The following is a 6519-nucleotide window of genomic DNA, read 5'->3' on the forward strand; positions in this document are numbered from 1 at the left end:
AGGTACCATCAGCACTAATGTGTCTAACACATGCTTTTGGACTTTTTCCTTTATTTTGAGATTTGCCCCAGTCTCTTTCTTATTCATTCAAAAAAGATCTTGGTGTAGATGTGATATTTATGATGTGTAATATCAGCTCTCAGTCTTGTTTTAGTGATTCTTATTGATGTTCAGTATTTCCTTGGCATGACAAAATGTTTGTTTTAAATCATAAACTGTTCACAATGCACTGTAATTTTCCGTTCCCTTTCTACAGTCTAAACAGTCACATCAGGTAGAAGATAAAATAGGAGAACTTTGAGTGAGGAACTGGTTGCCATATGGCTGATGCCTAAAATCTCAGCAATTTAAGGGAAAGAAAGTGGAAAAGGATGAAGTAAATTCCACAAAATTAATGCCATAAGTACGTGGCAGGTGTTAGTAAAGGAGAAGGAGAACAAAGGCAAAGGAAAGGAAAAGAATACTGAACAGCAATGGTATCAAGAATTTTTCTCACAGATGGGTGAAAATAGATTTTAAGGTAACCATCCACACATAGGGTCCTAAACCTGTTTTCCAGGTTTCTTTTTAAAAATGTGAACACTGTATTTTTAACCACAAAGATTATTTTTCCCATTTGATCTAGACATATAAGATGAAATGTATCTCGATGGTGGAGACGGACTCACTTTCTTCTTTCCCTGAGTGGTTGCTCTTCTCCCCTCCTCTTTCCTCCAGCCAAAAAGTATGCTGTAGGCTTAAGTTTGTGGCTTTAATCCTGCAAATTACACCCAGCTCAAAGGTGCTTGGCACTGGCATTGCTACTGCTGCATGAAATAATTCAAACAATAACCTATGGTTGGAATTGAGATGGCCCCAGGCTCACCTTGAAGAAGGCACTTTGATCTTCTCAGATGTAACGTGAGAAAAGCAATACTTGTTCCCTATTATAAAGTGCTTTAAGATTCTTGTATAAGAATTGCAATATTGGTATTTATTGCAAGTCATGGCTGTGGGCTGTCATGGTTCTGGTGCTGGATTTTCTAAAGGCTGAGCATCTATGTGGTTATACTAACCCACATTTTGTTTCATATTAATAAACTATATACTCACTGGGTTAAATTCCCCTAATGTAATTCCACAAATGAATGTAGAGACTGGTTTCTTATGGTTTGGAAAACTGAAAGGAAGAAATATAGGAGACTAAAATCTCTACTCCTGTGCCTATCCAGGGAAATTTTTATAAATATATCAAGGTTGATAAGGCTAGGGCAATGGAGAGAGCGTTAGCTGGCTGTGTTGCAGATATAAAAAAAATACAATCTTTTGTGGTGTAAGCAGACATCTGTCTTGCCCCACTCATATTAATTTATGCCCACACATGTCATTTTCCTCCCCAGCATGTAAACCTGTTCCTGTAACGGTAGTAATGCAAGATGTGAAACTAGGGTCAAAAGCCTGGAGGCTTATCAGATGTTACATTTTCTTGTCTAAAAACTTACAATATTTGAAATCAGAAAAATACCCTCAATGCAGTCCTGGAAGACACTGAGTACTGCAGCCTAACCAACAGAACTGAGAAACACATGAGCAAAATGAAGGGTGTGAGTAGTGCAGCTGTAGTTGTAGGACTGTGTCCATGCTTGAAGCTAAGAATATGCCCAAATCTTTTTTCCTGGACTGAGCTATGGTGCTCTGCAACTGGTAGGACTGAGTATTTTCATTATTGTCTTTTCATCCGTGGAGCTTCTGTCCTGCTTGCTTACCTGTGTTTACATAGTTTGCGCAATTTTGTTGGAGAGACACGGGGATTTGTCAAAGCCCAAGATGAAAAAGATCTGGACATAAGATTTATAAAAATTGACTTTTGAGACAGCGTAAAGATTGATAATTCTCTCAGATGGCTTGTAATCTGTAGCAGTGCATTAATGAGTGGAATTTCTGTATGCCTTGAAGAAACTTCAGGGGCACATTCTTGCTATTTGTGCATCTATATAATCCAAGTGATTGAGCATTGCTCCCAAAATTCGCATTTGTTAAAGGACTTGACATTTGGCTAGTTAACTGCAAAAGAATTACTTTCTGTGATGTAGTTCTGGACAATTCTGACGACCAGAGTAAGGCTTCTAATGCCTCAGGGATTTCCTATGGGGAGTGAAAAATACGTAGAGCCTCTTAACACTTCAACTTAAATGTAAACTTTAATTTTAGGCTACTGCTGGAAATTTAAATTATGTATTGGTTGTATTTCCACTGGGGTTTCTGTAAGTAAATTTTATCAAAAAAGTATAAAAGGTCATTCGAGTTGATTCATAAATAATAATAGCTGAGCTAATGGAATGTCTACTCTCTCCTCTTTGGTATTTCGCAGATACCGTGAAGGTCTCCCAATTCTTCCACATAAATCTTTTCTATATGACCTGCTATGTTTTATCAAAAATGTTTCCCAAATGTATTAGATTTGGAAGGAGAGAGAAATGGAGCAAGAGTAAAGAAAAATAAAGAATATCTTAAAATGATGTCAGAATTCAAAAGTGATCTTAAATCTATTATGACATCTCAGTTTGCATGTATTTATGTAGCTGCTCTATTTAAGGGTACTGACATTTCCAGAAGTTCTTAATTGGCAATGTTCCTCCAAACCATATGAAAGTTGTGTTATGGGAAGTTAACATACCTAACTGTTCATTTCAATGTTAAAAAAAAAAACAAACAGAAATATTGATATGTTTTCTTCAGTTTACATACACACAGAATGGTCATTCTGACAGTACTTGAAAGTATAAAAGAGAGTGAAAACATAAGTGGTTCGACTATCTCTTAGTCCTATTGAAATGCTGAGAAATACCATCCTAACTCATCATTGAACAGAAAACTACTTTAGGGATGTAAAATTGTGAAGTTCTCTGGCATCTGTCAATCATTGCTGTAGCATTTACAGACAGAAGCCATGTGGGAATCACGTGGTCTGATCCCATGCTTATAAAGAGAAGACCAAAACACTGTTTTGTGCTTCTCTTAATACATATTGCCTATATATAACTACTGTATTTTTGCACAACTATTTGTATTTCATGTTACTTCTATTGAATAAAGCACTGATACAAATAAATATTTTGAACCCATCTGAGATGGCAAGAAGTGCAATGCAGAATAGAAAAGGATCATAATAATATTACCAAATCCCAGGTGATCAGCATCTATCTCCTCTTGGCTTAAGCTTGAGCAACTATCTCCATAAAGAGTGGAAGTTGCTGTTTCTCCGGCTTATTTTTCCCCACTGTTTTCCAGCAAAAGCAGGCAGTTCCCTGTTCACTGTGCTTTACCCTGTTCAGTTCTGGAGCTCCCTAGATGTGAAGATTTCAGCTTCTCCAACGTAAGCTTGTTCTAAAGGCTGACAGTGGAAGAATTGCTGTTTGGACGTATTTCCTGAAATGTTAACATGTCATTTTCTTTCCGTAAATTGAACTCTATTTCTAGTTGATGCTTGTTTATCCAACAAGAATTATTTCTCCCAGCTTCCAAAATATGTGGATGGTTGCCACATTTTCCTCACATCCACTTTGGCTGTAGTTACCCAAGCTAGGCAAACATAACCATGTTTTTCCTCTTACAAATCCATTTCTCAGCTTCTTAATCATTTTTTGGCTTTTCGGTGAACTCCATCTGGTTTGACTAATGAAGGCAAAGCTGAATATAATATTGTGTGTCTTTATTGCATCAGAGCAGCATGGAAAAGGTTTATTGTATTTTTTTTTTTGCTTCAAGTTCATCTTCAGATGCAGTCTGAAATGCTGCCATCTTATTCTGCAGGCTCATATTGAGTTTGACCATCATGCTATAATTTGTAGGCTGGGTTGGCACGCTCCTTCACGTATTTCACACTTGCCTACTCTTTTTCCATCAACATAATACATAACCTGATGAGCCCTGCTGAAATTCATCCTTTCCCAGAATATGCCGATAGCTGATTGGATGATGCTGGACAAGTTTGGGCCAAATTAGTTCGTAAGGAGCAGTCAGTACACAAAGTCAAAAAGAGATTGTCAAGGGGAGAGATGTGGCTCCAATGTGACTACAGAATTTCTCCTACCCCAAACCTTCTACTGCCAAACACAGAAAGCTTCTGTGTCACATAGAAGTTCCTTGCCTGAGCTAAGGGGTTTTTACTGTTGACAGCCTGGATAGTAGTATTTCTTTCTGAGCTGATGGCATCTTTTGCTGCAGGACATTGTCTCTGCTCAGGTTGACTGTGCCTGCCCGCTGCATTGATTATATAGACAAATTTCTGAAACACCTAACTACCCTAAAGCAACAGAGTGGTCTGAGATGGCAGTGGGCTAAATTCATACACCTGGAAAACACTCCAGTTCTGGGAGCCAGAAACTGGGTCTTACAGTTTGATTTGAAATTTCAGCTTTCCTCCTGGCACGAAAAATATTTATGAGTTTTTTAGAGCTTTGATTCCAGAGGCTTTAAAAGGGATTTTAGATCTGTGTGAACTACATTGCTGATAGCTTAGTGGAACTTTGTTGACAACTTTTGTTTTCTGCAGTCAGTCCCTTTATTTCCTTGTGCCTTCTTTAATGGCTTCATATTCACAAATTAGCTTATTTCCTTGGATTGTTAGTGTCAACGGACATATAAGGGAAGACATCTAGAGCACTCATAAACTTGCAGTCTAGTGCATACTGGTCTAGAGACATGGATAGATGGGTCCAAAAGATTTTTTTATACCCTATATTGTGCTTGAAGAGAAAAGGAAAAAAATCTTTGCCTTAACAATAACACTTCTAAAATCTTAATCAAGTTTTGTTTAGTGTAATAACTACTTGATTAATCAAGGTTTTCTCAGAGAAATCCATCTCACTAAGTGTTACAAGTATTCCCTGGAGAAGAAAATCATAGTATCGATACATGCTACTGGGAGGACCTATGGTGGTCTTCAGTATTGTATAAACCACTCTAATTTAACACTGGATGTTTTGGGAGAACATCTAATGACAGCCTTGAATATCAAACTCAGTGTAGATTAATAAAGAACTGATACTTGAAAGTTTTCAGTAGGGGGACAGGTTCTCCAAGTCTTGAAGAAACTTCCATTGCTCAAAACATTGATCTTAGCTTTGAATGCTTGGAAGTTCTTATCTAGTGAAACACTTTCTCCTTTAGGTAATGTGATTTTGAAGTTTTTCTCAAGCTGCTTTCATAACATCTGGACTATGTGGACCTGTTTGAATTTGGCAGTTCATGTTTAGACATAGAAAGATTGCTTATGTTGTACTGGTCAACAATTTCCTCACAGTGATCATAAACCCTTAGGAGTCCTGGCTGATGATGCTGGATATGTCTTTTGTTTTTCTGTCACTGAACATAAAGCTCATTTGTGATCTCAAGCAGTTCTGGATGATAACATAATTTCTTGATAACAGCGTCTGTGGCAAAGCTACATTCAGCAGTTGTGTGTTGACTCTTAGGGCACTCTCATGTGGGTCCACTGTGTTAACCCCACTGCCCAGTGAATATATAAGATTCTTAAGGGTATAGCAATCTATTGTATTTTTGTCAGTCTGATGATATGTTATGTTCACGTCTTCATCTCTTCTTATCCAACACAAGCAGCTAAAAGTCTAACTTGACATCTAATGGAAATTTTCCAGTCAGGCATGATAACGTGAATCTGGGAATCATGGGTGGTAAAGATAAACTGAGCAAAACAGCTGAAATACATGCCAGAAGCTGTGCCTTCCCCTAAGTTGGTGGATATGCAGTAATCACAGGAAACCCAAGTTGATAACTATTCAAGATCAAGGTAGATTAACAGCAGTGTTTAGAAAATCAGTAGCAGATAAATTAAACTTTCCCATCCTGTTGATCACAAGGTGAATCTTCTCTTTCACATGTAGAGCTTGCTATTGTGTTCCACTGCTTTGACTCTTTTGAAGTAAACTGATCAACATGCTCCATTTATTTTTAATTGATAGCAATTCTGGAACTACTACTAAGGTGTCTGCTAACGTGTTAAATGAGGCACTGTGCAGACAGTGTATGACACTAGTACTTGAGAACTTGCATTTTTTATTTGTCAACATCTGGGGAGGCTAGATGATGCTGGCTCCAAAAGCCTTGAGGGACATGGGACTGGCCTGCTTGAGCTCTGACGTCACTTACCAGTTAGATTCAGTAGGACAACCAATGCTAAAACCTCTTTGGCGTAATGAAGATGAAGCTTCTGGCTGGCTGCCTCCATAAGAGGACTGAAGCACTAATTGGTCCGTGTTTGATGACATTTGGTGTAATCTCCAAGAACTTTTTATTCCTCTGGTTTTCTGGAAAAGAGCTGGAAAAGCAGAGAATCCACATGTGGACATGTAGTTACTAGAGAAGATCTTACTGTTTGTTAATGTAAGTTGTCCAACACTGCATTTCCATTGATTTAAATATCTAGCAGGGCACAGAGACTCCACATATGCTTTAAATTGTCTTCTCCCTTTATTTATTTATATTGAACAAGTAGGTCATTGCTTTACTTTAACCATG

Source organism: Larus michahellis, chromosome 4, assembly GCF_964199755.1.
Source record: "Larus michahellis chromosome 4, bLarMic1.1, whole genome shotgun sequence".
In the NCBI taxonomy this organism is placed as follows: Eukaryota; Metazoa; Chordata; class Aves; order Charadriiformes; family Laridae; genus Larus; species Larus michahellis.